Here is an 18,161-nt window from a genome sequence, read left to right on the forward strand (position 1 = left end):
ATCTGTGCCATAGTCTAACAAGTGGTATCAGAGCCTGGTTCACTCCGTGCTTCAAAATATAACTTTGATAGAAAATGGCTAACGAACCTAAAGGGGCTTACAATAGAGCTCCCGTTTTCAATGGTGAAAATTATAGTTATTGGAAAGACTGTATGCGGGTGCACATAAATTCCATAGATAGAAAAATATGGAACGTCATTCTCAATGGTCCAATTGAAATAACCATGATCAATGAGAATGATGAATTAATGCCAAAGCCCGAAGCACAATGGACTGATGATGATGAAAGAAAATACAATTACGATTGGAAAGCCAAAAATATCCTAATCTCCTCACTAGGTGTAGGTGAATATTATCATGTATCCCATTGTCCTACTGCTAAGGCCATGTGGGATTCACTACAAATCGCCCATGAGGGGACGAACGATGTTAAGTTGGCAAGAATCAACACACTAACACAAGAGTTTGATCTCTTTTTCATGGAGCAAGGGGAAACCATTGCTGACATGCAAAAGAGATTTACTCATCTCATCAATCGATTACACTCATTAGGTAGGCCTATTTCCAATGATGTTGCTACTAATAAGATCTTGAGATGTCTTAATAGGGAATGACAGCCGAAAGTGACCGCCATCAAAGAAGCAAATGATCTTACCATATTAGACTTGACAACATTATTTGGCAAACTACAAGAGCACGAACAAGTACTCTTGAGCCTAGAACAACACGAAAAGAAAGAAAAGAAGGACAAAGCAAAGGTGAGTGAAAAGAAATCGATAGCTCTAAAGACTTCCTCCTCAAAGTCTCAAGCAAAAGAGCAAAGTGATTATTCCTCGAGCGACGAAGAAGAAGAGGACAAGAGCGAAGATATGGGGTTGTTCGTTAAACGTTACAATCGTTACGTGAGAAAGAACGACATCCAACATTCCGAGAAGAACTTGGTAAACTTCTGGAAACAATCTAGGTACTCTAAAAATGATGACTCAAAAGGTAAAATGACTAGAGGGTCGTGCTATACGTGTGGAAAGCCTGGTCATTACAAACCGGACTGTCCGATGAACAAGAAGACAAAGGAAAAGGAATCATACAAATCACATAAGAAATCATCAAATCCAAGGAGAGCATACATAGCTTGGGAAAGCGATAGCGACTCCTCCGATGATGAAAGTTCTAGTGATGAAGATGAAAATGCAAACCTATGTCTCTCTGCTCATCAAAAGAACAAAAAGAAACAGGTACGACATGCTAAATATGAAAACTCCTCTAGTATGTCTCATCATGAATTACAAACTGCATTTGAAACTTTACACTGTGAAGCTAAAGAGGCCTTTAAAAGGCTTGCCTCAAACAACAAAATTTTTACTCATTTAGAACAAAAAATTCGAGAATCCGAAAGGAAACTTGAGGCACTTAAGGCTTCTATAGTAGAAAGCACAAAAGCAGGTTGTGAGGACCTTAGAAGTAGAATGATGAACTTTGGGTGTGATACTTGTTACTCTTGAGCCCAAGATTACCTTTGCTATCGATAAATCAAACTTTCGAAAAAGTATGGTTAATCCATATCAAAAATATAAATATGTTATAAAGGATGAAGATAGCAAAGGCAATCAAAATGTAAATTTCTCTTGTCTTTATTGTTGCAAGAAAGGCCACTCCATTGCTAAATGCAGATTTAGGAGATTTTTAGTTCCTAAAGGCATTTATCAATGGTTGCCCAAATGCAACCATTTCGTTCCTCACCATTCAGGACCCAATAAGCCATTGGGTACCTTCTCGTGTTAATTGCATTTCCATAGGTACAATGCCTCGAGACTACCGAGAGAAGATGGGTTCTCAACGGTGGATGCTCAAGGCACATGTCAGGAGACATATCACTCTTCATTGACTTCGTGGCTAAGAAGAAAGGATATGTAACCTATGGTGACAACAACCGTGGAGCAATACTTGGTAAAGGTAGTGTAGGTAACCCTTCTTCCACTACTATTTCTGATGTATTGCTTGTCGAAGGTCTTAAACACAATCTACTTAGCATCAGTCAATTATGTGACAAAGGATACAATGTATCATTTTCAAAAGATTGTTGCAAAATTGTACATAATGATGATGAGAAGAGTATGTTTAATGGCCTGCGAGTGAATAATGTCTATATGTTAGACTTGAACGAAGTATCGTTAACAAGTGACAAATGCCTTGTAACAATGAGTGAAGATTCATGGTTATGGCATAGGCGTTTAACACATGTTAACTTTGACTTACTAAACAAAATAGTCTCAAAAGATCTAGTCTTAGGTCTCCCCAAAATAAAGTTCACCAAGGATCACCTTTGTGATGCTTGTCAAAAAGGGAAGCAAACGAGGATCTCATTTAAATCCAAAAATATCGTTTCAACAACGAGACCTCTCGAACTTCTTCATATGGACTTATTTGGGCCGTCTAGGATTAAAAGTCTAGGAGGAAATTATTACGGTTTCGTAATAGTGGATGACTTTTCTAGATTTTGTTGGACTATCTTTTTAATAAGCAAGAGCGATACGTTCTCCGCCTTTGAAAGGTTTGCTAAGCTTTCCCAAAATAAATTAAATACAAACATTATTTCAATTAGAAGTAACCATGGGGGTGAGTTCGAAAACCATTTATTTGAAGAATATTGCAGTAACCATGGTATCGATCATAACTTCTCCGCTCCACGTACTCCTCAACAAAATGGGGTTGTGGAGCGTAAAAATCGAATTTTGGAAGAATTGGGAAGAACAATGATTAACGAAAGTGGTTTACCGAAATATTTTTGGGTCGACGCCATTAGTACGGCTTGTTATGTTTTGAATAGGGTGCTCATTCACCCCATTCTAAATAAAACACCGTATGAGCTTTTAAAAGGGCGAAAGCCAAATGTTTCTCACTTACATGTTTTCGGTTGCAAATGTTTTGTATTAAATAATGGAAAGGAAAACTTGGGCAAATTCGATTCCAAGGCCGACGAAGGTATCTTCCTCGGATACTCTCAATCGAGTAAAGCATATAGAATATATAATAAATTATTACTTACTGTGGAAGAGTCTGTACATGTCACTTTTGATGAATCCTATCCGAGAAACGTCGGAAAGGGTAGTGTTGTTCATGGTGCAGGTACATCTACAGAAGACATACTCAAAGGTGGCGAGCCGGGGATTGATCAACCCGACAAAGTTAAAGTTGAGGAAGATAAAGATGTACACCATGAGGAAACCGAGGTAGCTCATCCGCCTTCAAACGATGATCTCCCTCAAGCTTGGAGGTCTCCTAAAGACCATCCAATCGACAACATTCTCGGAGATATCTCAAAGGGTGTTACAACTCGATCGAAGCTAAGTAATTTCTGTTATCACTTCGCTTTCGTTTCGCAAATGGAACCTAAAAACCCTAAAGAAGCCCTACTCGATGAACACTGGTTTTTGTCAATGCAGGAGGAACTAAATCAGTTCACTATAAATGAGGTTTGGGACCTTGTCCCTCCTCCGCGAGGTCATCGAGTAATCGGCACCCGATGGGTGTTTAGGAACAAGCTGGACGAAAACAGGGTAATAACCCGTAACAAGGCGCGTTTAGTCGCGCAAGGGTATAACCAAGAGGAAGGCATCGACTATGAGGAAACTTATGCACCGGTTGCCCGACTCGAGGCTATACGCCTTCTCCTTGCCTTCGCTTGTGCGAAAGACTTTAAACTATTCCAAATGGATGTTAAGAGTGCGTTCCTTAACGGTCACATAAATGAAGAGGTTTACGTTGCACAACCTCCTGGTTTTGAATCTCATGAGTATCCTGATCATGTTTATAAACTAAAAAGGGCTTTATATGGTCTCAAACAAGCTCCTAGAGCTTGGTATGAGCGACTAAGTAAATTTTTACTTGATCAAGGTTACTCAAGAGGAAAGGTTGACACAACTCTCTTCATTAAATGTCAAGGAAAGCACTTGATATTAGTACAAATTTATGTAGACGATATTATATTTGGGTCTACTAACATGAATCTCGTGAGAGAATTTTCTGATCTTATGCAGGGTGAATTCGAGATGAGTATGATGGGGGAGCTCACATACTTTCTCGGTTTGCAGATTAAACAACTCAATGAAGGAACATTCGTGAGTCAAACAAAGTATTGTTTGGACCTTATCAAGAGATTTGACATGGCAAAAGCTAAGGCCATTGACACCCCCATGCCAACATGTGCAAACTTGAATAAAGATGAAAATGGTAAGGACGTAGAGGTAAAAAGGTATAGAGGTATGATTGGATCTCTTCTCTATCTTACTGCTTCTCGTCCCGACATTATGTTTAGCGCGTGTATGTGCACAAGATACCAATCATGTCCCAAGGAATCCCATCTAAAAGCTGTCAAACGGATACTTCGATACCTATCCGGTACTCCGAAGTATGGACTATGGTATTCCAAAGGAAATGATTGCTCATTGGTAGGCTTCTCCGATTCCGATTTTGTCGGTTGCAAATCGGATAGGAAAAGCACTAGTGGCACTTGTCACTTATTTTCAAATTCTTTGGTCAGTTGGCATAGCAAGAAACAAGTTTTTGTTGCTTTGTCAACCGCCGAAGCGGAATACGTGGCCGCCGGTAGTTGTTGTGCACAAATCCTATGGGTTAAGCAACAACTATTGGATTTTAATCTCAAACTCGAACGTATTCCCATTTTCTGTGACAATACAAGTGCCATTAATCTTACCAAAAATCCTGTACTGCATTCTCGCACCAAACATATCAAAATTCGACACCATTTTCTTTGGGACCATGTAGAGAAAGGCGATGTTGTATTCCAACATGTTGACACTAAAAACCAACTAGCGGACATTTTCACAAAGCCGCTAGCTACTGAGCCTTTCTTTCATATTCGCCGAGAACTTGGTATTCTCGATATTTCGGAACGGGCATTATAAATTGCTGGTTTTATCTTATTTCATTTAAGACTATAATCTTGTACCTCTAACAAGTTGATGTTGTTGCAAGCACAAGTTTATTGTTCATCAAGTTACTCCGGCATCGAGGTGATACTGTTCCTTTACCTTTTTTTCTCTCTCTCTCTCTCTCTCTCTCTCTCTCTCTCTCTCTCTCTCTCTCTCTCCAAATTTTCATGGTTAAATAGTTGTACTACATAATAATATTGTATATATATATGACGTATCTCTTTGGATGTTTATTGTTGTGTGGCATTCTAATTATGCATCAAACATGTGAGCGTATGTGCAGAAAAGTGAAAAACTGGAAATTTTGCCTGTATGAGTCGACCGTAACAGGGCAATGGTCGACGCACACTTAAAAATCTTTCTGTTTTTCAAAATCCAAACAGTATGCATCAACGCATGCACAGTGTATGGTCGATGCATCGCACGAAAACTCAGTTTTTCTCGGCAGAAAAACCTTCAAACTTCCCATGCATTTACCATTTCAAATTTGAATTCATTGTGCATTCAACTCATTACATTGTAAGGTGCATCTACCTAGTGCCTATTGTCTCTTGGCCTCTCCTCTTGACAATCATGCTCAACACACTTACACCAACCTTCACTCTCTCTTTTGCAAAAAGCCTCAGAACCATTACCCATGGCTTCCTCATCCCGAAGACCTACCGGTAAGAGATCAAGGGAAACGTCCTCTGCCTCCTTACCCATCACCGCTGTGTCATTAGTTCCACTAGCACTTGTCGACACCTTCAACAAGGACATTGGTAAAAGAGGAGTTGTCCGGCAACATGCATTCTACAAACTCACAGTAGAGCGGATGCATCTCGTAGAAATCATGTCTCTGCTACAGTATCACGGCATTGTCAACTTCCTAGAATGCAATGCCAAATATAGTGAGGACCTGGTCCGTGTGTTCTACACTTGTCTTCATGACAAGTTTCGTGGTCAAAGGTTTCACTCCAGAATCGGCACAACAAAGGTATCCTTTAAGTCTGCCGTTTGGAATAATTTTTTTGACACGACTGTGGCTGCTGATGAAAATCCTTTCGCTGAGGTAACTGATTCTAACACAATCGAAGGGTATGAATTTAAGAGCGCTCTGAACGCTATGTTGAAACGACCCTACCCGGACCATATTGTAAACAGTGATGCGTTCCCACGAACTGTCACTGCCGAGAAAATGAAAATAGGTGAGCGCATTCTCTAGTGGATTGTGTCACGCATACTGCGCCCTAAGAAGGGTGGTCTCTCCCGAGTTGAACAAGCTGAAGTTCATCTCATATACATCTTAAAGAATCAGCGGAAAATAAATTGGCCCTACTACATTGCTAGTAGGATGTTCAGCTTACGAGACTCCGGACGAGGAACGACTCTGGGCTATGGATCTTTCATTCAAGAGGTCCTTACGGCAACTGACATTGATTATCCGTCCTTTCCATATACCTCCATTTCCTCAGACAAAGAATTCAGCCCAAAAACTTTGTCTATGATGGGATATTTTTTGTGTGATGAACGGAGAACATACAAGTTTGTTCGCAGAGGGTTTGTTCCTACGAATGTTGAAGAAGATGATGAAAGTGATGAAAGTGAAGAAGATCAAGAGGATAACGAAGAAGAAGGAGCAGGACAAGCCTTTGACCAGCATGATAGTCCTCTACAAGCGGACACACACGACTACAATCACTCCGCTTGGGTTCAGAGTTCACATTCAACTGAAGAAAATGCTCCCAACCAGGGTGGCTGGGGTGAATGGCAACATATGGGTTGGTCAACGCAACAACAATTCTATCAGCCATATCAACATGGTGCTGAAGCATCTCCACCGTCTCCTCCGCAACAAGGCAACTCGTCTGAGCTTTTAGATATGATGCGAAATATGCAGCTGGCTCAATAATCCTTCATACAAACTCAGGATGAGCGTTATGCTCATATTAGCAGCCAGCTTCAAGCACAAAATGAGAGGCTCGATAGCCTCTCTACCAGCATGAGTGAACGGTATGCAGCGTTCACCGAAACGTTTGAACGACAGGAGCGGTCCGTCGATGTGGGCCGCAAGTATCTCGGTAGTGTTGCTGATCAAATAACGGATGCTTGTTTCAGTCGAGGACGAGGCCATTAGGACATAGAACTACATATGCATCTACATTTTTTTTGTTTGACTGTATTCATTTTTCTGTTATGCTTGTTTGTGCAAATCAAATTTAATGATTATCTCCATTTAATTAATGATTATCGTTCAGTAATGATATTTGGTGTGATATTGTTATCTGATATTGTTATCTCCTGTTGTATTTTTATGTTACGTTGACTACTCGTTCCTTTTCTCTTTTTGATGTTGTCAAAGGGGGAGAAGACCATGTACCAAACCAAAGCCAAGATGATATTCACAACAGTCTTAGATGTTGTTAGACAGTCTTAGATTACAAAAGAAAGGGGAGTGTGTAAAATATGTGTAAATATTGCATGTTGTTTTCTCTTTGGTTTCACACAGGTTGTCATCATCAAAAAGGGGGAGTATGTAAGGGCAAACTGTCATACAACATACAATCATAGGTTTCGATGATGACAAATGACCACCATGGATGAATCGGCAATGTCGATTCCACCTCTACAAAACAAATGCAACGTATCACCTATCATATCCTTTTCATTGCTCATCTGTACTATTATATTTTGTACAACATATGTGGACAAAGTGTGGTCATGACAAACGGCATGAAAACCACAAAAATGTTAATTTTTGCAGATCTGTAGGGGATGAGTCGACCGTAGGGTCGGCGCATGACATAGTACATTCCCCACGGGTCAGCGCATGAACACAGCGTTTTTCCCACGGGTCAGCGCACAAGATGCTTGCGTCGACCGCAGGGGTCAGCGCATGAACCACTGGTCAGCGCACGCCGACCTATGGTCGACGCATACTGAAGCATTTTTCAGTCTGACCAAAACTGCAGGCCATGCGTCGACGCATAGTCCTGCTATGGTCGACCGTTCGTGCGCAAATTCAGTTTTCTGATGTTTCCCACTCTGTTTGAAAAGCTGTTAACTGGGTTGGTTGGTTGGTTACTATAAATAGAATTTCAAGTTACTTGTATCAACCAACATTTGTCAAATTGATTCAAGTGTTCAAAGAAACAAGAAAAAGTGAAATAGGTGTCCAAGATCCATCATCTTCATCTTCAACATCTCACAACACATCAACTACACACAACCATTTTTGAGGTGCTGTGTGATTGGTTAAAGGTGATAAGGTTCGAAGCCGTGATTGGGGAATCCGGTTCGGGTTGAAGCTTGTGACAGGTTTTTTCTTGAATAAAACCTTTAGGGTTTTGTCCTCCAAGATAGGTTTGATTTTGGGGTTTTTTGGACGAATTACTTCATCAATTTTCAGCTGAGCGAATGTGATTGAGAAGAGGAAGTCTTCATCAGTCTAGTAGAGGATTCAGTGATATTGAAGGGAAGAATTCGGGTTTGATTTGTTGTAGTTGAGATCAGTCGGGCCGAGGGTTTGAAGAACTGAGGGTTATTCAACAAAGGGGTTGGAATCGGAGGTCTATCAACAACAATCGAAGGACTTGATTCATCTTGAATCAAGGAACAAGGAGTGGAAGCAACATTCAACGTCTTGAGAGTTCTGTTGTATATTTGCTTTGCAATCCTTGTATAAACGGTTAAATTCAACAGGTGATATCTATTAAATCATCTCAATTCTAGTTTTAGAATTGAGGGCAGACGTACCCCGAAGCGAGGACGACGTGGGAACTGCCTCATCAAATCCTTGCCTTCTCTAATTTTCTGCATAATTGTTTTTAGCTTAAAAATTAAGTGATTTTAGTATAAGCACTTTTGTCAAACCTTGATATTAATTGAGTAAGAGGTTAAAACTCTATTTTTGAATCCAAAGTACAATAGGATATTGTACTAGATTAATTGGAATCACTTACTCAACACAAATATCACTTGGAGTGTTTTCACACACCAAGTGTTTGATAATTTGCCTAAACCAAAATTATCTTAAGTGTGTATCTAGTTTGATTTGCTATTTGAATCATTGGAACTAGGAATCCTAGTAAGTGAAACAAATCATTGATTGTGTGACTAGTGTAGTGATTCTTATTCCACATTATCACAAATCCATAGGCTTGACGCATATCCGGTTTTCCAATAACAGTTCGTTTTAGACTATATTTTCCTCGGCCGCTTCCGCACTTAAAACAAATTTTCAAAACCAATTTCAAATTGATAGTGCCGACTTATTTTTTAATTGGGATCTATTCAACCCCCCCTTCTAGATCCGTGCCATAGTCTAACAGTTCTATGTTCAAAGTATTCAGTGATCATAAGAGTTTGAGATATTTGTTTGATAGAAGGGGCTAAATACGAGACATATGAGATGGTTAGAGTTTTTGAAGGATTGTGACTTTGGTTTGAATCACCATCCCAGTAAAGCCAATGTTGTAGAAGATGCTTTGAGTCGGAAGTCCTTGCACATGTCATCATTGATGGCTAGAAAGTTGGATTTGATCGAGCAATTAAGAGACTTGACCTTAGTGTATGAAGCGACTACTAATAGTGTGAGATTGGGCATGCTGAAGCTAACTAGTGATTTTCTTGATGAAATCAGAAAGAGTCAAAAGTTGGATGTAGCTTTGGTTGATCGTTTGTCATCAATTAACCAAAGTGAAGATAAAGACTTCTGAGTTGAAGAGAATGGGATCTTAAAGTTTCAAAATAGAGTTTGTGTATCTGATGTGCCAAAACTTAAAAAGATAATTTCGAAGGAGAGACACAGAAGTAGTTTGAGTATTCATCCTAGGGCTACTAAAATGTACCAAGACCTCAAGAAGATGTTTTGGTGGCCAAGGATGAAGAGAGATAATGCATAGTTTGTTTATGCGTGTTTGTCTTTCCAGAAATCGAAGATTGAGCATCATAAGTCATCTGGACTGATGCAACAATTGGATAGTCCTGAATGAAAGTGAGATAGTATCTCAATGTATTTTATGACTGATTTTCCTAATACTCCTAGAGGGAGCGATCTGATTTGGATGATTATGGATAAATTGACTAAATTGGCGCAGTTCATCCTGATTAAGATCATTTTTTCATTGCAGGAGCTGGCTAAGATCTATATTAGTGTGATTGGGAAGCTACGTGGTATCCCGTCGAGTATTGCTTATGACAAAAACCCGAGATTCACGTCGATGTTTTGGGAGAGTTTGCAGGAGGCTTAGGTACTATATTGAGATTGAGTTATGCCTATCATCCGCAGACAGATGGTCAAACTGAGAGGGTTATCCAATCTTTGGAGGACTTATTGAGGGCTTGTGTCTTAGAGCAAGAAGGTGCTTAGGAAATTATCTGACATTGATCGAATTTACATACAATAATAGCTATTATTCTAGTATTTGAATGACACCATTTGAGGCTTTGTATGGTATGAGGTGTATGACTCTTCTGTGTTGGTATGAGTTTGGAGAGAGTGTTGTACTTGGACCAGAGATTGTTCAGCAGACTATTGAGAAGGTGAAAATGATCCAAGAGAAGATGAAGGCATCACAAAATAGGTACCATGATAAGCAGACGAAGGTTATTAAGTTCCAAGAAGGTGATCTTGTATTTCTAAGAGTCACTCATGTGACTAGTGTTGGATGTGTGTTGAAGTCTAAGAAGCTTACTCCTTGTTTTATTGGTCTATATCAAATTACCCAACGAGTTTGATATGTTTCCTAAAGAGTGACCTTGCCATCATCTCTTTCGAATCTACATGATATTTTTCATGTATCCTAGCTTATGAAGTATGTTCCCAATCCATCTCATATAATCCAAATGGATGATATGCAAGTGAGAGATAACTTAATTATCGAGGCATCACCCATGCAGATTGAGGATCTATAAGTGAAGCAGTTGCAGGGTAAAGAGACTGCACTGGTTAAGGCTGTTTGGGGAGGGCTTGTTGGAGGTAGCATGACGTGGGAGCTACAGAGTCGGATGAGGGAATACTATTCTGAGCTATTTTTGCCATGTAATTTTCGAGGGAAATAACTTTTTAAGTGGGAGAGAGTTGTAATACCCCAACTTTAAATTATTAATCTTATTTAATTATTTAGGTGTTTTTACGTGTGTTGCTTGATTTATTTAAATTTATTCTTAATTATTTAAGTTATTTTGGTGTTTTGTTAAATTCATGGGTATTTTAGTAATTTAATAATTACTTAGAATATAAAGTATTTGAGTGCGGAGAAATAAAATTGAATTATTAGAATAATTAGAGATATTTGGAATAATTAGTTGAATAAAATAAAAATGATTATTTTATAATTATTAAGTAAGTTAGATTTTTATTAAATAATTATTTAGTAAATTTTTAATTTAATAGAATAAAAGTGTTACATTATTTAGAAAATAGAAGTTTATAAAATAAAATAATTATTGAGATTATTTTATTAATTATTGGGATTATTAGTAATATTACCATTGAGAAACACTTAGAGTTAACTTCTTAAAAAGGGTGTGAGTGAGAGAGTGTAAAGACCAATTGGGATTAGAGTTATATTTAAACTAACATAAGGGGACTTAGTGTAAGGAGAGAAAAATTCAAAATTTGGGAAAGTGGTTGATTGTGGAATTGAGGTTTTGAAACATAGCTTTGGGAGCGACCATGAGGAATGTGAAGAAATTTGTTAAAGTTTCAAATTTCAAGGTAATGACGGAATTGTTTTACTTATGTGTGGCCTTAACCACTTAGTGAGGGGTTATTACCCTCCTATTTATGTATTTTGTATTATACGACCTTTGTCTTTATTCGTGACCAAAGGGGTTTGGCCAAAACCCCTAAGGCCACCTATTGATGTTTTACTATATAATTGTGTTGTTACAATGGAATTACGTATGAATCTGTGATTGTTGTGATGCATTTTTGAGATTTTTTTATAATTTATTAGTTATATGATTACTGTGATACTATTGTTATGATTTCTGAACTTATGGGATTTCTATAAAATTTGGAAATCATATTGCTTTATTTACTCTGGTGCAATCTTGTTATTTTGGTATGTTTCTCAATGTGTAGAAACTAAGTATTTTCAAAATTGTTAGAAAAACGGAATTTTCTATGAAAAATCAGAAAAATTGAGTACTGACTATAGGGCGAGGTTGCACGAATGGGTTGTACACTAGGGTTGTACGGCGGGACTATATCTGGGATTGTACGGATGGGGCTATACGGGTGGGTTGGGGGCGACATGCGGCAATTTCAGCGTTTTTTGAGTTTGAGGGTCAGTTTGACGAAATTCAAACAATTTTGTTATCAGTAACCTTTTTGATATGTTGAGATAAATTTATTATTTTAGAGTTAATTTTATTATTATTTGAGTCAAATCGCCATCCCCAAAGGAGTTCAGTAGAGTTATCACTCGTGACAGTTGTCAGTGAGGCACTTTTGAGTACTTTGAGTACTCAAGGGTCATCCTAGAGTTGTCAAGTTTTGTTGGCGAGTTGTTTAGAGTTCCCTTGTGAACTTTGTGTAATTATTTAAATTATTTTAGAGTTGAGAGTATATAATATAAAATTATATCTTTTTTGGATGTTTTTGAGTTTATTGGCTGAGTTGAGGTAAATTATTTAGCAACAACACAATTTTACTCTATGGTTGATTATTTTGAGAAAATATATAAATATATTATATTTTGATTTTAGTAATTCAGTGGAATTACAGTGAGACATGTTATTGGAAAATTGTGAAATTTTGATTTATGATATGATTATATACAATTAATTATATTTTTGGAGTTGAGTAATTCGGCGAAATGACAGTGAAGTCTGTTATTGGCGAATTATAGTTCAAGAGTGGGTCCTAATTTTTAAGTATAAATTTTGAGATTAGATGTTGATGATTGTATGATTGTTCGAGCTTATGATGTAACAATCATGCATACATGTATATTGGAGTTAGATATGACTTTGGTCTAGTGAGGTCAGATTGAGAAAGGAACCATGATGTCTCATGTCCAAAGAGGGACATAGTTCAGAGAGAAACCGGAGACAGGGACAATCAGTAACATACCTCTGATTCCAAAAATCTGGTATCACATGCATACTTATAGGAGAAGTTCTTGCATTCACATTTGCATTATGAATTGTTTGGTCATTGTTGTTATGTGAAAATGATATGTGTAATTACTATTACTATCCTGCTGTCTATTTTCACCGCTAACATTTGTAAGGTTTATTCTCACCCCTTTCTTGTTTGTTTTGTGTGGCTTTGTGAAATTTTGTACTGATACTCGGGAGAAGTAACTGTTATTGTGAGTTGAAAGATGGCTTTGCATCTCTCTTTATTATTTATTTATCTTTCGCTATTAGATGGACATTGCTCTGATTTTGTAACATAGGGAAATAGGACATTATTTTCTTTGTGTTGATGTTGGATTTTGTTTATTTCTTTGAGTATTTCAATTGAATAACTTGTTGGAGTTATATCATAGTTTGAGTTCCGTTGCGAGTTTGTTAACTTTAATTGATGAAAGTATGTATGTTTTATTTGAGTAACATCCTACCGTGTGAATTTCTCTTTTATATTAAGAATTGAGGTTTAGGGTGTTACAGAGGAAAAAACATGTAGGAATCTTGTGGGTAAAATCAACAATGTACTGATATAGATTGACAAACACTCATTTCCTATAGACTTTGTAATATTAGATATCAATGTAGACCCCAAAATACCTCTCATCATAGGAAGACCTTTTATGAAAACTGCAAGGATGCTCGTAAAAATGGACAAAGGAGAAGTCAAGGTTAGAGTCAAAGATCATGAGGTAATTTACAAGCTAATTGGTGTCACATGACACTAATCACTATCAATCTACCGGCGTCAAACAAGCTTTAGTTAGGAGGCAGTCCAACCACATTTTATAGCTTTCTTTAGAATTAGGCTTTAATTAGGTAATTTAAATTCAATCACTTTGATAAAAGAAACATGACACGCTACAAATATATGGACTCATTAAGTGCATAATGGCTAGACCATTATCTGCCATGCGCGCTCAGGGGAAAACCCAAAATTCAAAAACATGAGCTCTCGACTAGCGTGAGGCCTATTACAAAACATTGGGAAAGTCGAACATACTTCAATTTAAACTTCCCCACTCATTTTATCTCACTCATTTCATGTTTTCCACTTGTGAAAAACCTTAGCGCGCACTAAGAAGCTTCGCCAATTCGAACTTTAGTCTAGGATAGAGATTGCTCAGGTATGCCATTATACTCTATTTTTCTTAAATTCTCATTCATTATGGACTTTGTGTTGAACTTGCTGTGAATGCCCTAATTTAGGTTAAATTTAGAGAAACTTTATTACTCCATAGTGATACATTAGGATATGGTACATTGAAGATGATTATGTGGCACACTCCACACGGTTAGACCAATTTGCAAGACAATCTTAAATTCTCATTCATTCCTACATCGAAGATAATTATGTGCCACACCTTAGGCGGTTAGACCAATTCACAAGACAAATGGAAAAAGGAAATTGGTATTAAGATGAAATTATGGTTGGCATGTGTGAAGTAGGAAATACCTATGAATTGGGACGATATGAACTCCCTGTATGTTTCAAAAGATCTGACTTGACCATCCAAAATCAGATTTGGATGACCTTCCTCATCAACAATGTTATACATGTAAGTCACACATCATTTGCTCCCCTGGAGACCGTATTATTAATATCGTATTTAGTAAAAGGGAAACAAGTAGTCATTGCTCGAGTGATCTCCAACAAAATTTGGGAGATTGTAGACTCATCAAAGAAACAGTCATTTGGTGTCCTAGGTTTGATGACGGGCTTATGAAAGCATTTTGGGTTGACACTCATGACCATCATCATATCAGGAAAATCTCTAAGCTCAACAAGAATTTTATCACCAAATATTGTACTAGTCAGAGACAAAAAGGGGGTACCACCACCACCACCACCAAAGTCAGCATCTTCTATTGCACCAACACAACTGCAACCAGAAGCAGTAAGCTTTGATAGCATGGATCCTTTCCATGAGAGCTTATTATTAGTATGGTTGGGATGTCTATGAGGCATACCACCGAGGTATTTTATCCCTTAAAACTTCTATGTTAGAACAAGATTTGGTTTTGTATATATACCTTGAGTTTTGATGATAACAATGTTATATTTGTGTGAGAATAATTTTGACACCCTAATGGTTTGTTATTGTGTAGCTTTAACAAACAGTTCTGATGTTGATCACATGATGTGAAACATCATCGGTTTCTAAACTTTGTGTTCCAAATCCGCTTATGCGTTTCAAATAGAAGTTCTGAAAGAGGTTAATATAGTTGTTGCAATATTCCTTCTGCTTCTGCGTTATCTCACCCATCAGAAGCTTCTGAGGAGACATTATATTGTGGTTGCAATATTCTCTCAGTAGTTTTACTTATGGACATGACTCTGATCAACAAGCTTCTGAAGAATGGAAAGTTTATGAAGTTGTTTTATGTAGCTGGATATTCTAAAGATCTCAAGACAGGCGATTGAAGTTATCAAGGTTCTGAATGAGGTTTCTGAAGACTCTGAAGATTCTGAAGACACTGAAGAACTCAAGCCAGACTACGGACATTGTCAAGGTTCTGACTCAAGGTTCTAAAGTTTCTGAATCCATCTCTCTATTTCTTCACTTCATGCCTCAATCATTTGTTATCAGAAGCCAATGAATATGAAGATAAGATCAAATGGGAATGTGATTAAATAGTACACAGTACAAATCGAACAACCTTTCCACGACCTGATTTCATGGGAAAGGATTGTACTATTCATCACACCTGTCATTGAATGTGTGGGTGAAAGGACGTGCGTGGTATCATTCCTTTCTCATCCAACAGTGGATAGCCGCTCAAGGAGCTTTCCCCATTTTTCCCTCCAACGGTCACATGCTTACACTATATAAGCATGCATTGGAGACTTGAAGAACTCTAGCTAATTTTCTTTGTGAAAAACTATCATCTTTTGTATTTATTGTTCTTTAAGTATTTATTCATTTGTGTAAATCTGCTTTTGAAGAAGCATCTTGTAACACATAAACTTGTATTCAAACTATTTGTTTGATTCCTTAAGGAGGTTATCCTTGAGAAGACTAAGAAAATTGTTCTTTGTGAATCCTTGAGGAGACTAAGGTTTAGTTGGATTCTTAAGAAGACAAAGAAGAGTGTTCTTTGTGTTTATTATAATTTGTTGATTATAGTGGATTAAGCCCTTGTGTATAAGGCAAATTACCTTGGCGGGTGAACTGGATTAGCTTTGAGTTTCAAGCGAACCAGGATAAAAATCTTTGTGTTTTTATCTCTTCATTGTTTAACTTGTTAATGGTGTTCTTATTTTGGAAAAATCTTTTGCTTGGAAAAAGTTTAGAGATCAAATGGCATGAAACAATGTATGTTGTTAATGCTACTAACGTTAATAATGATAGAGATCATTACAGTGCTAAATCGCCTATTTTTGATGGTGAAAATTTTGACTACTAGAAAGACATAATAGAAAGTTTCTTTCTTGGTTACGACGTTGATCTCTAGGATCTCATAGTTGATGGCTATGTTCACCCAGTAAATGCTGAAGGAAATATGTTAGCAAGAAGTGCTATGTCTGATCAACAAAAGAAAGACTTCAAAAATCATCATAAGGCCAGGACCATTTTGCTCAATGTTATCTCTTATACGGAGTATGAGAAGATAAAAAACAGAGATTCTGCCAAATCCATTTTTGACTCTCTAAGAATGACTCATGAGGGAAACACTAAAGTAAAGGAAACAAAGGCCTTGGCCTTTACCCAGAAATATGAGGCTTTCAAAATGGAAGATGATGAAAATGTTGAAACCATGTTCTCAAGGTTTCAGATGCTTGTTGTAAGACTTAAGGTTCTGGATAAGGGTATTCTACAGCTGATCATGTCAAGAAAATTATCAGAAGTCTTCCCAAATGTCGCATCCGCGAAAAAAAACCGGCGGGCTAAAACAAAAACAAACAGAGCCGCCACCGTGCGTTATTTATCCCAAAAGAGGGAAAGGAAACGCTCGAAGTAAACCTGGGAAAAGCATGGTCTCGCGACAAAAGAGAATGGGATCGGGAGTCGGTTATGCGAAGGGAAGGTATTAGCACCCCTACGCATCCGTCGTACTCGACGGGATCCACGCTCTAAAAGAAAGAAAAGGTTGCTAAAACAAACATCACACACACACACTGAAGACAACATAGGTGGGAAAAGGGGGAAGAGGGCTCGATAGGACATCGTGTAACACCCCGATAAAATATGATAATTATTTAATTTAAGTTTAATAGTATATTATGATGATAATATGAATGAGAGGGTATTATTTTTCAAAATAAAAGATAAACCATTCATATATATTATTATTAGTATATTTATTAATTTAATTAAATAATTGGAATATTATTGGATTATTATTATTGGAATAATAAAGTTGGAATTGGAACGATTTTTGGAATCAGTAAAGAGTCCCATTTAGTAAAAAGGTTTTTACACGTGAAAACAGAGAAGCGGCTAAAAAGTGGAAAAAGGGCAAAAAGGAAGAGCAAGAGAAAAAGGGTTGAAGAAGGGAAAAGCTTGAAGTTAAAGGATTTGCCGGATTAACTCAGGTAAGGGGGGTTTATCGTCGTTTAATGGGCATTATGGGTTAACATGTAATGGGTAGTAATAAGCCATTGAATTGACTCTAATTAGGATGATGAATGCTGCAAATTGTAAACTTATGGATGAATGAGATATGGGTTTATAATTGAAGAAAAATTCGTAGAAATTAGATGTAATAAGGTTAGAAATTGTGATGAATAAATTATGTTAAAACTGTGAATGAATCTATATTTGGGTGAGTCGTAATTTCCGGGACGTGTAGCTTTTTATGGAATCGAAATCGGAGGTCCGGAAGTCCTCCAACGGCGAAAAATGCGGGTAATTCTGCATTCTGTTCGTTGTTAGCGCAGAAACAGCTTTCTGTTTTGCGTTAACCGGTTAACCCAGGGCGTTAACCGGTTAACACTGTTATAATTTGCCAAAAAGCGTATTCTGTCTTGCGTTAACAGGTTAACGCAGGGCGTTAACCGGTTAACACTGTTGAAAAACTGTTAAATTTGTATTCTGTCTTGCGTTAACGGGTTAACCCAGGGCGTTAACCGGTTAACACTGTTGA

The sequence above is a fragment of the Lathyrus oleraceus genome, chromosome 5, assembly GCF_024323335.1.
Source record: "Lathyrus oleraceus cultivar Zhongwan6 chromosome 5, CAAS_Psat_ZW6_1.0, whole genome shotgun sequence".
Classification (NCBI taxonomy): domain Eukaryota; kingdom Viridiplantae; phylum Streptophyta; class Magnoliopsida; order Fabales; family Fabaceae; genus Lathyrus; species Lathyrus oleraceus.